Here is a 20,561-nt window from a genome sequence, read left to right as displayed (position 1 = left end):
TGTGAAAAGGCCTTTAGACTGATACAAATCAAACTTTAATTTGCATATAATTTGGTGTGCATGCTTCAAATAAAATCTCTGACAGTGTATTTCAAGTTTTATAAAGTAAATGTAGTCTCTTTTGATGTCACAAGTAATTCATTACATTACAACGTTCTAAATATTGAATAATGAAAGGCCATCGCACCAAAATATCAAAGTTCACAATGTGATGTATTTGTTTTGCCCCCTGTTGGTTCAGATTGATGCATGGTTGCCATATCGTTCATCTAATTCTGGATTGCATAGAGGCTGTGTGTAAATCACAGTAGACTGATGTTATCCCCTTTCCTGTCAGTTGCTATATATAAATAGAGTTTGACCATGGAATGAACTGAATTTCCTGGATCTACTCTGTAGTATTTTTGTATTTATTATTAGTATTTTCTGTCGTGTGTTTTAAAAGAAATATAGGTGAGAGGAGCACCTAGCACCTGGACACTGTGAATGTGTGTCCATCTGTGTGTTTATTATGGTGTATTATGTTGCCTATTTGATCAGGTGGCAGCCTCATCATACTTGAACCAGGTGCTCACCCATATTAAGTTGAATCTGTTTGTACACATGGCACTCTTGATGGCATGTAAACACACTTTGAAGTGTGGATAGTTGTGTGTGTGTGTGTATTAAACTTGGAATTAGATTCTTTATAATTGATATGTAAACATAAAGTGCTTTGAAGTGTGTGTGTGGCATCGACTGTATCTGTGTGATGTCAGATATCCTTGGGCGATACGCTGCTCTGTTAGTTCAGTCAAGCCTAATGTGGAGAGATAACCCCCACCTCCCCAAGCTCACTTCCTCTCCCCAGCAGGAAGTCCTGGCCTTTTTGTACCCTGACAAAACAGTTGAGACAGTAGTTTCTCATTGGAGCCTTATCTCTGCAGCTTTTAATTAACTCTGAGGTGTTTACTCTCTGCCCTGCCATCGCTGTCTTTTAATGCCAGGACCTAAACCATAAGGCACACAGTCACTTTAATCCTCGACCTGAATCTGTTTCATGGTGTATATTAAAGTTATTTTAAATACATAATAGCTCACCTGCAATTATAGAGCTCCTAGTTTGTTGGAGCAGCACACAATTCACTTAGTTACAAAACAATCTAGCAGGAATGTGGGCTTGCATGGATTTGATTGGCCAGTGCAGTGCCTTGCAGGATGGCATCGTGTTGTGTTGCAGCAAAAGTTGAGCCAAGCAGCCCTCGGCATTGGCAATGCGAGCAGCTCTGTGAGGCTGCACTTTGCTAACAACATCATGTTAATGTGCTTGCAATGACATTGCTAATATACTGGTATTTAGCAGGTAAAATGTTTACCATGTTGAACATCTTACTGTACTGTGTTAGCATGCTAATTAGGGCTGAGCGATATGGCAAAAAAGTCATATTCCGGTACTGTTAGGGAGAATTCGAGAGAAGTAGAGTCGAGGCGAGTCGAGCTGGTACCGTGCCGTGGAAACGGTGATTTCTCTCTCCTTGTATGTCCGCTTCGGTAACTTTCTCCATCAGTAGTAGACTAGGCTGTATAAAGTCACCGAACAAAACAGAACTTGTCTTCTGGGCTTTTCCTCCGGTAATTCCATTCACAGCAGCAGCTGAGCTGCACGTTGAGGAGGCGTGTTGACGACATAGCCTATCAAAACAAAACCAACGTGGTAGCTAACGAATAACATCTGACTGGTGTGTTCACTGTCGCTTTACCTGGTCCGCTCTTGTAAAATATCCACAGTGTCGCGACTTGTAACGTAATCACCGTGTTTCTCTGACAAATGCTACATGTGTCCCCTATATGTATAGGTATGTGTGGGGAAACACTGAATGAACCGTGTTTTTCTTTTCACAAGGCAGGTCTTTAACAGTGTCAACCAGCACTGTGTCTCCCTCAATGTTGTTGAGAGTTTGTGAGTAGGGATGGGCAGGGCTGCACGGTGAGGGAGAGAGAGAGGGAGGAGCAAACGCTGGCATGACTTTATGGAAACATATTAATTAACTCAACATCAAACTATATTGTATAAACGGTATTGTCTAATTTCATATCTCTTTTGAATTTGTATCGGTATACCTCCATATACCGCCCAGCCCTAATGCTAATACATGCTAACGTTTTGCTAAATAGCATAAACACAAGTATTCGGTGATAAACCAAAGTATCAGACAAATTCAAACTCTGACCTGATCAAAGGTCAGATGATCTGCAAAGTGAGGAGAACATGAATATCTGAACCAACCTAAATAGTTGTTGAGACACCACAAATGTCAACCTCCGGGTGGCACTAGAGGAAAAGTCACGTGATCATGTAAGTCATTAGGATTCATCCTCTGGAAACCATAGATGTCTGTACCAAATTTCATGGCAATTCATCCAGTAGTTGAGATATTTCAGCACTGTAGCAAGTGTTGCTTGCATGAGACCTTTGCTGAGGGGTTGGTAAGTCGAGAGTTGGCTTTGACTTTGAGAAGGCCAACATCATTTAACTGGTGTCTGGTTGGTGCCCAGAGGACAAACAGTGGCAGCACTTTACAGCTGGGTATTGCTAAAAACTTCACAATGCAATGTGCACAATGATGCACAGGCCACAATATGGTCAAATTACAACTCTACAGTTTAAGTGTCAGCTGCTGCCAGAACATAATTATGTGTAAATCATACAGTTACTCCCCACCTCCCAAACACAGAGCTATTGCTTTAAACAGTCTAATTAGGAACAACTTGAAAATTGGTGACTAGTGAGATCTGAAACACACCACCCACACACACACACACACACACACACACACACACACACACACACACACACACACACACACACACACACACACACACAGACATGATATACCTAGTAGGTACCCAGTAGTTCCAGTCTACATGGCGGGCAGGGAGGAGTGAGGGCAGTACCCTTCAGAGGGTTTCTCCTCCACGCCTACGACGCCTTTGTTTTCTCGCATAATGTTTTCCTTTTGGGTCACCTCTCCAGCCTTTTAGGGCAGTGAAAGTGGATCTGCCCAGGGACTCTCAATTACATAGCCCATCAGATAGGGTGCACTAGATAAGTCCCCCCTGTATAATAAATGTCTCATATTTAATCTTCACAGGTGGGAACGGTCTCACAACACTGAAGCCAGGGTGCCTCTCCTGGGACAGCTTGCACAAACACCTGCTCTTAGGAGGAGAAAGACACATCTAATTGCCTACTCACATACACCACCATACAAACACAATTTCACAGACCCTCATGTAGCCATTTCCTGCGATACTTAATGGGAAGGTTAAAGGTTAACATATCCCTGCTTATTCCGCCTGACCAACCTTTACAGGAAGCTTTATGGTGCAAATCGTAAACGAGTTAACCCCCAACCGTAAGCCATCTCCCTGTGCCTCACCTCCCGACAGTGTATGAAAGAGAACGCCTTTGCCTCCTCGGTTCAAAGTTCAGACACAGGGCCCGGCAATTATTGACACAGTAAAGCGACACCATTTTAATGCAAAGAAATGTGCCGGGATATCAAAGGGCAATATAAGAAGGGTTCGCTCCAGAATAGACAAGAGATCATAAATACAGTGGAAAGGAAATAGTGGAGGCAGAATGTCAGGCTGCCTTGTTAGCAGGTATAGTGTTGCACGGTTGTGGTCTGAATGGAAGACATTGGAGACATGGGAGGCAACACTAGCTTTGAGTTATGTTTCCTTAGCTGCACGGGTATGCAATAGTTGTTCCCTCCTTAGCATTCACCAACAGCCAAAGCTGTGACTTGTCAATCATTTTTCAGGGTGACATTTTCCTTGGAGATCATTGGCCACCCAGGGCAGGGGTGTGTTCCACTAGACAGCTCTCCCTCTCAGCCCCACCTAGTGCTTTGGTTAACTCTTGGACACTTTGTGCACTGGCATGGTGGAAACAAAGTGACCTGCTTTTGTGCTATGTCTGCCTCCTTGGCTGCATATGATTGTAACATTTAACAGTGAATACTAGAAGAAAGGAGGGCCGATTTCAGCAGTGGGTTGTTGTGCAAAGTGAATCTGTGCTATAAGCTGTTTAATCTCTTACTCATACAGATACACTGCACAGTATTCTACAATCATTTGCATTAATTAATTATTGCAAGTCCGAACTCAAAACTCTTTCTTAACCATGCTTGAGATATGGCTTGGAAACTCGTTATTTTACTGTTATTCAGATGGTTTATCTAATGTAAATAGGTTCTTTATAGCAGCTGTTTTAAAGCCACAATCAAAGTTTGCTTTTCCAGCAGTGGAAAGAGTCAGCAATGCCTCCCTCTTTAGAGAACATTACATGGCATTACTAAAAGATGGCATTTAGGTAGTATTTATATATGGTATTCTACAGTATGCACTGAAGTGATGGTGACAGAGCGTTCATTTCACTGAAGGATAATCCACACGTACAGGCTTTAATCTATTACAACGTTAACTGAGGAGCTGACCCCAGGCCTGTGTTGTTGTTGCCTGTGTTTGTATCCAGTAGCAATGGAAACAGGCATTTCCCCATTTTATCTCCCTCTGTTTCCTCCGCTATACAGATTCAGTCATTGTAACCTGCACGCTTTACTCTGTCATCGTCTACCCTCTTCTTTAGCCCCCCATATTTTTAGATCTCTTATCTGATATTGTCATGGCAATGCAGAATAAACAAACCGTTTTGATATCTGCAGGTTTTTCAGTTGGAACCTGTCTCTGGGTGCTTTGATCAAAGAGACCTTTTATTCTGCCAAGAAGCTTGAGAAGCCAGAAGGAGGGGGCTGGGACAACAGTGAAGCAGCCAGAAGAGCAGCGGTGTGCCACCACTCTTCCCTGAATGTGAGGAGAAAGGAGGAGAGTTGACAAGTCCTTGCAAAGTTTCTAACTGAATTGACCTAGAAGTGTCTTTAATGCCGATATCAGCCCAACAGAATGTGGAATGGAAAAATGAAACACTGTCATTACTTATAAGCTGTAAAATCAGACCCTTTCTCATAGAATTATAAACCTTTGCGGGGTTTTACCGTCTCATAACCCTTCAAATGTATTAATCAGTTATTTAAACTGGATGTAAGATAGCAAGATATGGTCGGGGTCCAGCGTGTAGTCTGCCACTTCACTAACCAAGCCAACCAACAACCAAGTAATGAGAATGTATGACACTATGATCGCATAAATATAATGTGGTCTGATCTTGGCATAAGTGGCAGCCATGGTAAGAGGTGGCCAAATTCCGTAAATATGAAATGTTCTTCATGGTTTCCTTTCCTTTTCTCTTTTAGCTGACAAACACAGCGCCATCTTCACAAGAGAAAGGAATTATTGCTGTCCCAGAGAGAGAATGCACACTGTGGTGTTTCAATTTTGGTTAAACTTGTTTCTTGTCACTGACTGACACATGGTGATGACATGTTTACATGTTTGTCGTTGCGACTGTGCCAGAGTAATTGAATTTTGGTCGAAGACTGTATGAGCTGGAGTGAATGGCCGTGGCATTGTGGGACAGGGGGTTGGTGCCATTGATGGAGTAGGTGTGTGGCTGTGTGTTCACCATTGTGTTTTTGTGTGCCAAAATGTAGGTGTTTGTGACAGTATGTGCGTGTGAAGTTGTGCATGAGCACTGAGCCTCTACATGGTGAGGTCATTGCTCATTGGGCCTTTTGTGGGGGTAAGGTTGGGGAGCAGTGATGCCTGCTACAGAAGGAGAGTGTGGGAACCAACTGGCCAGTGCACAGAGGATGGGGGTGGGGGTAAAAGATGAGGTAAATGTTCTGGAGCCCAACAATCAGCATGCTGATGTCTTCACTCTGTGGCCTAGTTCTATGGGGGGCTGCAGGACAGAGCAGGTCTCAGGGCCCTATGGGAGCTCTGGTCAGGGACACACAGCACCATCCTGCTGGATGAGCTTACTGCTTAAAATAACAAGATGAAATCATTCTATGAGGTGTCAAAATATGTACTCCACTTGATGCTGAATCCAACAACATGCAGCAAATGAATGAACGGAAGTGTTGCTGTGTGTGTGTGTGTGTGTGTGTGTGTGTGTGTGTGTGTTTTATTTTAGGATAAGCACAGTGATTTCTTGTTGAATGACATAAAGTGGCTTAGTGCAATGTGGTTGGAATTGAAATATATTTCCTCAAATAAATGTTTTATTCAATCATGAAAGTGTAGCTGAGCTGATGCATTTAAATTTAAAAAGTAATAAAGTAAGTAGTAAAGTTTACTTCCTGTTAGTGGTACCTCCAATGCGATCATATTAGCAGTGGGAAGCTGGTGAGGGTTCTCGTCCTGGTCGCTACAGTAACCTCTTCTACTGGTTTGTTGGGACACCGAAACTGTCGAGACTGGAACGGGGGGGGGGGGCATCTGTTACATAAATGCAATGATGGCAGAACGGTAAAAACACAAATCCAACCCGGGAGTGTTCATGCATTTTTCAAGGAAGGTTACACCTACTGAGCCTTTTTGTCACATTAGTTAAATAACCTCCAAGCTACTTTCATTGTGTTACGTATAATGTTGGATTATTTTGGATATAACTGTCAGTGATGGAGCCTTTGCAGCCATTTTGCCACTGTTCTGTTGACACTGTAGCTCTCTTCACCAGGTGGGAGATATGTCATCATCAGAAATTCTCAATATTAACGACTTGGAATTACACATACGAAGCTGAGGTGAATGTTGTTTTCTGACTCGGTTTCTTGTATCGCCTGAACAATATGATGTGAACAATGTGACGATATTAAGTTCTGCTACACAAATTCTTAAAAAAATGTTTGGACTTTCTGTATTTTTCAGTCAACAGTCATTAAAACAAAACAATCTGAGAAGTTTAGAGGGAAAATGTCTCTGGTAGAACCGCTAACAACTTGTAGACATCTGAAATGTGTCAAGGGGTCACAGCTTTTTTTGTAAGGGAACCACTATTCTATAACAATAAATTGTATTTATTGTCTCATCATCATTCATGAGCATTTTTATGTTAATACCACATTTAGTGCTCACCATTTACCCATTTCCTCATTAAAAAACATATCTGTTATGCAAGAACTTAAACTGTCTGTGATTTAATATCCTTACATGTTTTCTGTAGCAGTAAACATTTACTAACATCTCCTTTATGTATATGTGAAAGTGCAGTTTGTCTTGTGCTTTACCCGGATGTGATAGTATCCAGCTGGCTTCTTTTTTTTTTTTTAGCGCTGCTAACATGTCTATAGTCCGCAAAGTCCATCTTTTATTGTGGGTTGGGTGGCTCTATATTGGCAGAACATCACAGATTAGAGTCTTGGTTCTGTGATTTGTAGCTTTGGCACAGTTAGCTTTGCTTACAAATAACGATTAGGCTGTGCTTTTCTCTAGAAATAGTATGCACTGTCATTGTGGTAATAGCTTTAATCATCTCCGTAACTCTGTTGTCCGAAGAGGCAGCATCATTTCTCCCTGCTTGACAGTACCCCCCAACAGTTTTCCAAGTCACTCTATTCGTTAGCATATATTTATATTTTTTCCAAGCACAGTTGGCTCCCGTTGGAACAGAGTGAAAGCCCCCCTCCCACTACACCCCCCCCCTCTTTGGAGTGAAATCTTAACTGCCAGCACTCCTGTCAATGAAAGGCCAGCTGTTCCCCACCCTCTGACGGCCTGGTCCGTTAGATGCTTGCCTCGATGTTTGACCCTCTCACAACTCACACACACTCTCACAAACACACACAGACAGAACAGGCTCGTGTGAAAGCATGAAATGCCATTACCGGCAGGCATCAGGTTACGTGGGCACAGCACCAAGCTATGTCCCCACTGCTAACGAAGGATGTGGTCAGAAACTTATATGCTACATGCTAACTGCACTCCCAGCATGGCACTGTTGCTCTGCACTCTTTCTTTCGCACACATACACACAGTTCTCGGAGCACAATTCTGTAAAACTTAACCATATGACAAAAATAGAAGGCAGCAGTCTTAATGTTAGAGTGTCCTCAGGAAAACACAGGCTGCTGGTGGGACCCCTTGGAAGAAATGAAGGCTTATGTGGCCAGCTCATATGTTACTGTAAGAGAAGAGATCTTTGACTGTTTTGAAGCTGTGGCTAATCTAACACAGTGTGGAGGAATGTCACTGTGAATAACAGCAAATAGAAAGTGAATCATAATTACAGCTGATGTTAACCATGTTGTTCACTCTCATTTTCAGTCATTGACAGCAACCACAGTCATACTGAAACACCAGCCATACATTTGTAACAAGTATTTTCGTTTTCTTTTTGGTTATGCTATCAGTGAAGCTAATTTCCTGAAAAACTAATAACATTCCCATCAGCCTTAGCTCTAATACTAATTAACAAATGTTAACAAGCTAACGCATTAGACTACGATGGTGAACATGCAAAAAATTATACTTGCTAAACATCAGCATACTAGCATTGCCATTGTGAGCGAGTTAGCATGTTAACGTTAGCATTTAGCATGAGCCTGAGGCCCCAGTTTTGTGAGCCAATGGGGTTTGAGCTTGAGTAGTGGGTTTTGTTGTATGAAGTAGGTGACGTAAATTTTTACTAACTACACCTTTGCAGCCCACCAAAATCTGTTTCTGAAAGCATTTGAGGCGAGAAATAAGCAATCCACTTCTGATTCTTTACTCATATTAGATCTACAAGGCCTAACATAAGTTTGTTCTGACTCTCACCAGAGAGGTTCACCTGGCTGCTCACACAATTCCATGCATGTGTTTGCGATTAGTATTTCAGTATTGAGGTGACATTGAATCATCTAGTTCATCGCAATTAAATGCCACTACAGTGTTTTTCAATTGCTAACAAGTGTTTAACTAAACATAAGATATAACATAAGATCAAAACCACATTTTGTTCTTTAAACACCAACTCTACATTTCAAATGCAAAAAAACATTCTATACATACACAAACTCCATCAAAACACAGCACATCTGACTCAAAATCAAATCATTCTGTCAAAACACTAGCATGTTTTCTGTCCTAGAGGAACAGATCAATCAATCATAGAACAAGAACTTTCTAAATACAAACAGTGGATGGTGTTTAAAAAAACTGCATTACTTTTCATGTTTCAAACAATGAGTAGACAATGAGAAATCCATTGTTCTTTGTTTCCTTTTACTGTGAACCAACCTAAATGTTTGGCTTGAGGGTCAAATGTGGGCATTGTTGCAACAAACTAAGGAGTCCTCTGCATATGCCAAATGTAAATACACAATTACATTGAAAATGTGCACAGAAGGGATAGAAACAAAAAAGCCTGTCCTGTTCTAATCCATATGATCTTCAGCCTTTGGCCACATGTTCTCATCCACATCACATCTAATGTCATCTCTCGTTATGCACCTGGATAGAAACACTTACTGGTTCAGCTAATCCTCTCTTGCCCTCTTCCTCTTCCTTGGCCAACTATTCTTCTCCCTTGTTCTGAGATTATTCTTTCTTTTCTTCTTCTCTTTTCCTGCATTGTGTATGTAATTGAAAGAACTTCAGCACCTGTCTATATCTCTGGTTGAGATTGGAATTTGCTGTGGTTGATCTATTTTATCCAAATGACAATAAATCAGCTATTTCTCAATGTTTCAATGATATGTTCATTCAGAAATGCTTATCAGCTATATTTTGAGCTGCAATTCTAACAGAAGTAGAGGCTTTATACATAATTTAAGGTTTTTAAAATGATATCTTCATTTCTGACATGTTGTGTACAAGTATTTGAAAATTTTGAAAAAAGGAGATTGATAGTTTTGGTATAGGGTAAGCTTGTACATAAAGAGAAACTTAGCATTTCAGAAATGGCTTAAAAGACTGCATATTCTGTGTAAACAACATGAATTGTGTTAATTATATGGTATGAACAGGCCGATGTGGGGCTAACTGTATTTAGAGTTTTAAAAATGTGACTATAGATTGGACAAAAGGATGTTAGCGGTTGTAAGAAAACTAAAATTAACATTTCGCATCAAAACAGGAAGGAAGTGGTAAAGTAGTAAAGCACGTCTCTTACTTGATTTAATTAGCAGCCAAGTGTGATATTGATAAGTGGTGCAACTCTACACCTTGCACAAAAAAATTGAGAATAGTAAGAGTCATGTTGATGAGTTATGCATTTAAATCTAATAGACATTTTTATATTTACTAATTTTACCATTTATTAAATTTGGATATTATATAATTAGAATCAGCTCTTAGGTTTGCAGTGATTCACAAATTTAGAAAAAACTACTTTATTGACTATTGCTGATTGCACATTCAGAACTCCTCACTTCTCAGCCAGCTGATAGGGGATTATGTTAGTTATGTCAGTTAAGTTACATATACGTACTTTAAGTTAAGTCTACTTTGTACGTGATACTTCACATATGTGAATTTACCTACATAAGTTAAAATAAGTTAACACTGGGTTCACACAGGACACAAACAACAGCCTCCTAGGTGAAAGTCTGGTGTTTTTTTTGAACCATTCATCCACCCAGACCTTGTCCCTTCGCGGCATTTGTCGCTTTTTATACTATGTCACCCAAACGGGAAGTTTCCAGTCTGAGACATGACTCCAATGCGGAAGTCCCTTAAACCTGCCAGCAGGGGGTGACTCTTCTGGTTGCAAAAAGAAGTCCGGTTCCATAAGAAACAATGGTAAAATGAGGCTACTTCTCAGCTGATTTATTACCTCAGTAAACACTTTCCTGATGAGTTTATGGTTTCAAGTCACTAGTTTCAGGTCTTCTTCAATACAAAATGATGTTCATTTTGTAAATTATGGTCCCATTTATTTTAAAATAGACCATAAAGCAGAGTATGCTTTAGGGAAGGATTATCTGTGATTGACAAGTGGTCAATGGCGACCTGTCAATCAGGCTAGAGTGACTAGCTAAGCAAGCTAACTATCTCCACCATCTCATCACACAATATATGCATGTAGATACAGTATGTTCAATGCAGGACTCTTATCAACCATGTAAAGTTTGGTACAGATCTGAGCATGTACACTGAAGTTATAATAACTTCCTGTTTAATGGCGAACCGTCGTTTTTTGATGCTCCGCCACGGACATGCCCATGGACGAAAACTCACAGATAGCACAACTTTTCATCGTCAATGCCTTTAGAATGTACAGTAGAAAATTTAAATTGATCCGATTAATTCCCTAGGAGGAGTGTGTTAAAGTACGGACCTTGTAAAAGGCCATAATTGGGCTGAAATTGCACATTCAAATCAAAATGGCTGACTTCATGTTGGGTTTCAGGTATGACTTCAAGAGGCTTTTTTGTGCGTGTTGGGATGACACAAAGGTTTTGTGCATGACATGCGCGTTTTGTGCATGACATGCGAGGCTGCATCGTTGAAGGGACACTTCCTGATGCCAGCAGGTGGCGCTTTGAGGTTGAGTGAATTTTGACCTGTAGATGTGAGATATGAGCATGTACAGCAAAGTTACAACAACTTCCTGTGTCATGGCAAAGCATCGAACTTTGACACCACGCCAAGGACACGCCGTTATCTGAAAACTCACAAGATCCACAACAAGATCCACAACATAGCATCATCAATGTCTTAAAGCTCTTCTGACAGTGAAGCAGATGTGGCAGATATGTTAGGAGTATGTCTGTGAAGATTCTCAGTCATCCAGGTCGTAGTTATCCATAGGGCCAACTCCTCAGATCAAGACTCTGCAGTTTACTTACATCTGCAGGACAGAGGACACTCGTTTGAGGACCACCAGGTGCACATTTTAGACAGAGAAGATGGATGGTTTGAAAGAGGTATCAAGGAAGCCATCTACACCCGGGTCGAGAAGCCGTCATTGAACAGGGGAGGGGGTCTACGCCACCACTTATCCCCCACTTACAAAGCTGTCCTTTCATCACTTCCCAGGAAACTCAACAAACGTAACCTATTGGCCTCAGGTGAAGATACCAACGATGGTCGTTCAGTCTTGGCCACAGGTAGTCTTAACGACTGTAACGACTGTCGTTGCAGCAACCAGGAACACTAACGAACCAGCGGTATCGAAGTCCCGTGATAACGACCCCACTGAGGTTAAATAGCTGAGTTTCCTTGCCAGTCAGTCAGAACTGAAGAAGTCCCTTGGATGAGGGACAAAACGTCTTTCAGTATCTTCAACCAAGTCCAGTTGCCCTTGACTTTAACCTTCGTTGGATATGTTAGGAGTAGGACATATCAGTGTGAAACTTCACACTTCCTTTTGCCAGCTGGTGGCGCTATGACATTGAGTGTTTGTTGGCATAGGATGTATTCAGGGCGGGACTCTCATCACGTGAGCATGTACACTGAAGTTATAACATCTTCCTGTATCATGGCGATTCATTGATTTTGGACGAAAACCTACAGATAGCACAACTTTTCATCGTCAGTGCCTTTAGAATGCACAGCAGAAATATGAAGTTGGTCGGATTAATTCTGTAGGAGGAGTTTGTTAAAGTACATACCCTGTAAACAGTGAAAAATGGGTTAAAATCACACTTTCATTTCAAAATGGCTGACTTAATGTTGAGTTTAGGGTATGGGTTGTTGAGGTTTTTTTTTTTGTCTTGATATAATACATGTTCCCACAAAATTTCATGCATGTAGGTTGAACGTGGCCTGAGGGCAAATTTTTTCCTATTTTGGAGGTGGCGCTATGGAGTCATTTTGCCACGCCCATGTGCGAGATCCTTAATATATGTAATTTTTCGCCACGCCTGACGTGTGTGCAAAGTATTGTGAGTTTTTGGGGACATTTAGGCCGTCAAAAGTGTGATTCATTTGGGAGAAAGTGTGTTTCATGCTCCGGCCCTAATTACTTTGCACTGGGATCTGCACTCTACTGAGTGCACTCTTCTAGTTTTTTATTATTACTAGCCTAGATTTTCACAAATTGCTATATGCCACACATGTAACTGGATTTTTTTCTCTTCATGATGATACGATTGCACCTTTTTCTTAATGGTTTTCCAGCTTTGGGGAAACAGTTGCCAGTGTGTTTGTTCAGATAGTTGTTGCAGATAGCACTGGAGGTGTTTTTGACGGAATGGAGAGATTGGTTTCATTTCTGCACGTGGGAGGCATGCTCTGCATAGCCTGAGGAGACAAAACCAGATATATTTTGTATCTGATATCAGCTCATATCACTTCTTGAGTCTCGTCCATCACAGGCTGCGTAAGTGTTCTTTCCCTCCACCAGAAGCTATTTCTCTGTATGAATTATATATTTTAAAATCTGTCATAGAATTATATTTCCTGATAAAACATTGCTCACTATCAGTTTAAAGAGCTTTTCATGCCTGCGTTTCATTGTTTGATATATTTTTTCTTTCTCCCATTCTTTCCCTGCATTTCTCTTTGTCAGAGTCGGGTTAGCTTCAATAAGTGGACTCCATTGTTACTTGTGGCGGCTGCCTGCTTGCAGCTGTGGATGAAACTATCTGGTGTATTTGGCATGGCGCCCGTCTTTGGCCTCAGTTTCTAACAGGAGAAGGAGAAGGAGGCCAATGCATTGGATGTGCTTGATGTGGACTGATGGACAGCAGACAGCTTGCCATGTCTGCAGGAAAACAAGAGTGTTTTCCTAATCTACTTAGACAGGAATCTATGGAACCCAGTTACAGTAGATGAGAGATTGGCTAATAGGACTTGAAGTGAAAGTAACCCTGTTTTTCCAATTGAGTTGATATCAGTGGCTTTTCCATGTAACGTCTTTGATGTTTTGCATGTTTCCGTGGCACATACAGTATTATCTGCTTGTAGCCTGCAGTTTTCATGCTGAACTATGTGACAACATCAACCTGCAATGTAAACTTTACCTTAATCTGTGGGCCCCACTGTCCCCATAGTCATTATCAGATGCTGCTGACAGTCAAAACACTACTTCATCTCATCTATAATCATATTATCCCCCTGGTGCATTACTTTGTTTTGCCCAAAAGGGTTAGTATGTCTTGAGCTTTCCTAGTCTCTCTGAAACTGGATAAATCATCTCTGACATCAGCTGAGGGTCCCATAATCCGCATCTTTCAGCCGCATTGATGTCTTGGAACTCCCATATTACACATCACCCAAAAATAACATGATATTTTAAAAGTTTGACGGGAAAGTTTCCAATAACTTTGTCTATCATTTACTCTGGACAACAGCCAAGCTATCGGCAAGCTGAAACTGACTGGAGGTAAATACCTTGATAATGACGTAAAATAAAAATTCCCGGCTGTCCATTTTTTACCCAAACATCAAAAATTATACAGAGTAATGGTCTCTCCTTCCACAAAACGGTCTTTGACAAAGTGACAGAGAGTGATATGCTCATACAACAGCCAGTCGCTAACTGACAGGATTAACGTTAATTAACCTCGGCTGAATACATTTACAGACAACAGTGGTCATTAAAGCAGGTGGAATTGCTTAAGCTTGTTAAGACACTGTTTTATCATGGAAGCTATCATCAAAATGCTCTTGGAAATTGGCCTTTTTCAAATCATGATGTCAACCATTCATTTTCAATAATGACATTTTTGATAGCTAGGTTATTACACAGGGCCATAATCATTATAGTTGTAACTTATTCAAACATGGCCACAATTCTGTCATCTTTGACTGATGCTTGGTGGGTTTTTAACCTTTTGTTAACTAAAATGTCATGTAACACTGTTCATGTGTATCACTGTAAAATAAATACATGTGGAGTAGGAGGTGGACTGGGGGGGATCTCACTGAACACCCTCCAGAGCGTTTGCCTGTGTGTTGAGAGAGTTTTCAAATTCCTATAGCTGAGAAGTTCCAAAACAGAGTACGGGCTGGACAGTAAGTTGTTTTTGAACACCAAAATATCTGAACGTCTGGTAAAGTGATTATTGAGTCATTGGTATTTGTCAGCATTCATATTGATGTGTTGTTTTGTGCTCAGTAGCAATACAATACTAATGTTTAATCGCACTTAAATTAGTATATTTGTGTTTCTCCTATGCTGTCACATACATTAGGGTATGCATATACAGATAATACATTCCGGTAAGTCATGCTTGGTGGTTTGGCTGCTGAGGCTGTCATGCCACTCTGATCAGCAGCAGAGCGGGCTACTGTAAGCGGCCAGGTTGGAAATAAAGGATCAGGATGAAAGGGGACAGATTACATATTCATCTGGCCCATTTAGAGGAAGCGAAGCTTACAGAGATGCCTGTCGCTGCACACTGGCGAACCCAAGATTACTCACAGGTGCAACTGCGAGACACACACACGCTTCCATCTTCTCCCTCTCTCGCTCTTTATACCTTAGTCTTTTTCTCTTCCTGTCTCGCTTGCCACCTTCAGCTCTGTGTGTTTTATCGTTGGCCCTCATCTCCCTGGTCTTGGCGCGTTTCTGCATGTACAGTCTTTGTCTCTTATCGCCAATCTACCTTCCTTATCAGGCCCCTTTTATGCGCAAGTTATTTTTCTTTTTTCCCCTTGTCTATTGTCGGCATGCTTTTATTTTTCCACAGTTGCCCATAATCAAGTCCTTCATAGGAAGGTCCTGCTCCCAGGCCATTGATGTTTTTGTCCTCACTGACAGAGACGACAGTTTAAAACAGAAGGGCCACAGTGAGGAGGTCAGTGTCATGAGGGAGAAACAGAGAGGTATAGATACGAAATGTACAAATTGTTACTTTTTATGTGTGTGTTTTATATTATAAGTGAATATGCTGTGTGCTCTTATAAAGTATGAATCTGTAACCTATGTTTGCACTGAAACAAAGTAGACTCAGGTTAGTGTTTTGCTTACTTTACTTTCTCTGCTTGTCTTTTTAACATATTTACTTATACACAATTAGCCAACAGAAGCTGTACAGAGAAAATACAGCCTGAATCACATCTTTTCTGGAAAGGTTTCCTATGGCGGATTGTATATTGTCCTGTATTTTGTATAATATCAGAAGAGAGACAAATTGTCGCAGGAAGATTTGGTCAGGAGTTGGCGCTCCTCTTCCTTTCCATACATGAACAAAATACTTCAAAGAGTAGTTCACTAATTTTTGCATTCCACTCCTATAACATTGTTGGACTCACCAATCAATGTTTCAAAAGTTTTGTGCAAAATGCAGCAAAGAGGATGTTTATAGGTCTTGTGGAGTAGCACTGCGTATGGGAGAAAGTTTTTGTTGCTCACGAGTACAAACTCTTGGAAAGGTACTTCAGTAATATACGCTCTTTTATCATCATAGTTTTTCTTATATAACAATTTGAGAAGTCCACTTAAGTACTGTTTATTCTTTAAATTGTTTGATAATTGCTCTTCTTCTTCTATCCCCTACAATGATCTTGTATTGATTGCACTTTTTGTTTTGATTGCACTTTTTGTTTTGATTGCACTTTTTGTTAACTCTTACTTCCTTCCCTAGGTATTTACCCCATTGATGTGATATGTACTGTGAGCTCTTACTAGTATTTATTACTGCTCTTACTAGTATGTATTGTCAGTTGTAGATCTGTAGTTGATGCTCTGTTGATGCTTGTATGTTGTTCCTCAAATGTAAGTCGCTTTGGATAAAAGCGTCTGCCAAATGAGTAAATGTAAATGATATGAGACATCTGCAAACAGCTCAGAAGACACACGTACATCTACTTACTGCTTTAGCTTATTGAACACTACAGTGTATTTCACCTAATGAAGCACAGCTTTTGTCTCTCTTAAGATTAATTCAGTTAGCAGTGCAGTGAGTCTACAATCCAGAGATATTTATTGGCCATAATCCACCTGTACTCTCTACTGGTTTGGCTGCACTGACTACAACAGTGTGTGAGAGCTCTCTGGTGCCCTCTCTCTGTAGACCAGTTGGTCTCCATGTTTAGAAAAGTGTCCACACACAACTGTTCTTCTTTTTTCACAAGTACTGTGGTAGCACAGCAGCATGCAAACTGTTTGCAGTGTTTTGTGGCTTTGTACACAAAAAAAAATCTAAACAAAATGCTGTTCTGTTTTCTCGGGGGGGAGGGGGGGGGGAACTGTGACACAATTCTAGCCTCCTTTCATACAGTGGACTGATGCACTAGTTTGGACCCTAATGATTACAAACCATTTACTGCACTGTTTACAGACTATCTGATAGCAAGGTCAACACTGAAATGTCATCAGTCATGTCTCTCAACAATCATAATGTGAGGAGTTGTCGTAAATAATATGCTGCTGAGCTATTAATTTTATACTGAACTCAACGTGTCAGCTTGGACTACAGACTGAACGTAGTGGTGAATTAATGACAGTCAGGATCAGATCTGAGGGACAGGCCATGTAAGCGGTGACGCGTCCACTTAATGTTGTATGTACTGAAGTGCATTTGAATGGTGATGTGACCACTTAGCTTCACTAGGAATCTTTGTACTGAACTGAACAAATTGATCAGCAAAGTACTTTGTGATTTCCACCTCCAAAAGCAGATTTACTGCCTCTTAAAGACAGAGATTGTGACCTGTGTCAAAACAAGTTTCATGGTGAGGAGTCAGTTTCTGAAAACAAAATTTAGAGCATGGTTGGCAGCCTCATGGTCACGACAAGACTCAAGGTAGTCACGCACCTGTCCAAGAAATAAAACCGCAAATAACTTCCTGTAAGATAGATAAAGTGTGTTAAATAATAAGCTTTACAGATGCTGGTTTCCATTCTTTATGCTAAGCTAAGCTAACCCTCTCCTAGCTTTAGCTTCATATGTAGCGTGCAGACATTAACCTTCTCATTTGTCTCAAAAAAACAAAAAACAAATACATGTCAAACCATTCCTTCCATTCACAATATATGAACCACAAATGTGAGAGGTGCAGCTTGACAGGTGTGTTTTTGATTCATACCTGATCTACCTGCCTACTCCTCTCCCATGTTCTGCCTGGTTGGCCTGAAGGGCCAAATAGACAGTGTGCTTCTGAGTGGATCCACACCAAAGGAGCACAGCAGCTCAGCTGTCGCAGGTCTATGCCTAGGGCCAGATCCATCGCGTGCAACCACTTCAGCCTCTAATTAAGCTTCTGAAGGGAGCGACAGCCTTTATTAAGAATAGAGATTTTTTTCCTCCTTCGTATTCCACACCCCAGCTGCTACAAAGGCTGGAAATTAATTGAAAAGTGTCTCCCATTTAGGCAGTTTTAACCTTTTATGTAGCTTTGTGTATGTGATTCATAGACTTAACATTAAAAAAAATGTATTATTGTTAAATTTGTGCATGAAGATGTTTGAGTGTGTGGCTCTGATTATGCTTTTGCATCATGTTTGGTGGGGTTGGTGGTTTGGGGACTGCAGCCACTGCTTGGGGATGAGTCCTCCAGATGCAACAGCCACGCAGCTGGAATTGTTATCTCCTTTGATATTAGGGCTGCATGTAATGTGGAAAACACCCTGGGCCAGCTCCGCTTCCTCCTCAGACGATAGGGGTTTCACATGCCAGTTGGTTTTTGTAATCCCCTTGAGATTTGTAGTTTATTTCTCTAAATTCAACCATAGCTATGTTAAAAATTTCCCCACTGCTGTTTTTTTTTTTTTCACAAAGAAAAATATGGGGATTACATTTTGTTTTACTCTTTCTGAATCAAAGTCAGAAAGAGTCAGTGTTTGTGTGTGGTTTCTGAACACACTCACATTAAAGGAAATTCAGTTGCACCTGTGGTAAAACTGGAACGTGTCTGATAAAATGATGCTGAACTCACTGACCAAGTAGGTGGGGCCTGATAAACAACAATCGTGCCGGTGTATTTTCCTCTGGGCCATTACCACTAATGTGGCGCTCCCTTGTGATGAATGTCTGAGATTCTCGGTCTGTCTCTCTCGCTACCTTAACAACATGTTTCTTTGGAGAGAGTACAAGGGAGGAAGTGCTTTGGATGTCATTGCCCGTCTACCCAGAGGGGCTGCATGTCGAGACACACCCCTTCCCTCCTTCCCTTCCCGCCTTCCCTTCACACTCCCTTACACTGATCTCTCAGCCCATCATCTCTCCTGAGGCGACAGTCCCGTCTCCTTTTCTAGAACCGTCTGGCCTGTGGGGTCCAGGCAGTGAGACAAACACACACTCACTGTAAAACACTGCCAACATCACTTCGCCAGTCCAAAGTAGTGCAGACTGTCTCATGGGCTTGTGCCTATAAATGTGAGTGTAGTGTGTATGTGTGTTCATTTATGTGGAATGTCTAAAGTAAACCAGCAATAGAGAGTGAAGTCTAGGCAGCTGTTGTAGTTTCCTGTAGACACAGATGTTCAACTTTGACCAGTGACAGTGGATGGTCCTTACTGCATCACATCTATTACACAAAAGCCATATATACTATATTTAAGGCCCCTCGTTACAATGACTCATTATGGTTCATCCAGGTATGTTTCTACTGCACATTAAGTGGAAAGTTAATGTCTCTCTGTTTTGTCTTTTCATCGATACCTCCCAATCTCACTGTGATTTTGAACCACTGCACCACTGGTACTACACAAGTCAGGGGTGTAGGTAGCATCCATAGTACAAATAAACAGTCATGGAAGGAATTCATGATCCATTGATTCCATTGTTGGACAAGTTGCTTGAAAAAGTAGTAATGACATATTACTCATACTTGGCTCATACTTATAACGAAAAGTAAAAAAAGCCTACAGTTTGGAGGCATTTACAGACTGCACGCAGCAACACTTCAGAGGTCCCATCCTCACAGTGAGGCAGCGCTGATTCCTGAAGGTAGCCTTATAAGTTGCTAATGTTAGCAAACTCTTGGTAAACAGCTGACCCCCAAATTGCTGAAGTAACAGAGCATTACTTGAAGTGATTACCTACTGAATCATAATCGCATTTGATTGTGTCAAACGATGCTCACTTCTTTAAAGAAATAGTTAGACTTTTTTGCCGAGACTTAGATGAGAGGATTGATACCACTATGTGGTTGTTCACATGTGTTTTGTATTAAAGGTTCAGTGCGTAAATTTTAGTGGCATCTAGTGGTAAGGGTTGCGAATTGCAACCAGTGGCTCACGGTGCATTCACGTGCTCCTCGTATGGTCCATTTCACCAGTTGTGAAGTCATTCTTCACTTCACTTCAGTTTGGTGTGTTCATGTGCTCTAAAGTCAGAATGTGGAATCAACATGGACGCTACTACAAAGATGTGTTGGATTAGCATTATCAGAGCAACATGGCGATATCCATCTAAGGGGACCTGTGGTGTATGTAGATAGAAATGGCTCATTCTAAGGTAATAAAAACTTAATGGTTCATTATGTAAGGTCTTTACACACCACTGAAAACATAGTATGTTATATTGCATTTATGTCAATAGATCCTCCTAAATATTACACACTGAACCTTTAAACTAAAGAGATGTAACGTAACAAGTAGTGAGCTTCAGAGGTGCTGGTAGGATGATTTTGTTACATTTGGACAGAGCTCTGTCAGCTGTCTCCATCTTCATACTGATTGGACAGATATGAGAGTGGTATTGATCTTCACATCTATCTCTCTGCAAGTAAGCAAAAGCTTATCTCCCAAAATGTCAAACTATTAATTTAAGATGGTTTCCAATTGGAAGACACCAGCC

The 20,561-nt window shown here is 41.0% G+C and overlaps 1 protein-coding gene across 2 annotated transcripts in view; it reads left to right on the top strand.

Moving 5' to 3' along the window:
- Nucleotides 1-20,561, top strand: part of LOC123963822 (E3 ubiquitin-protein ligase RNF43) — an 87,975-nt gene that overhangs the window by 21,926 nt on the left and 45,488 nt on the right. Inside the window, exon 2 of one of the 2 annotated variants that reach the window (XM_046040885.1) lies at nucleotides 4,710-4,854. The exons of the other annotated variant lie outside the window; for it this stretch is intronic. The gene's annotated coding sequence lies outside the window, so the exon portion shown is untranslated. The remainder of the gene's footprint in view (nucleotides 1-4,709; nucleotides 4,855-20,561) is intronic. 2 annotated transcript variants of the gene reach the window in all.

The sequence above is a fragment of the Micropterus dolomieu genome, linkage group LG23 (assembly GCF_021292245.1).
Source record: "Micropterus dolomieu isolate WLL.071019.BEF.003 ecotype Adirondacks linkage group LG23, ASM2129224v1, whole genome shotgun sequence".
Classification (NCBI taxonomy): Eukaryota; Metazoa; Chordata; class Actinopteri; order Centrarchiformes; family Centrarchidae; genus Micropterus; species Micropterus dolomieu.
This window is presented reverse-complemented; position numbering and strand designations above follow the sequence as displayed.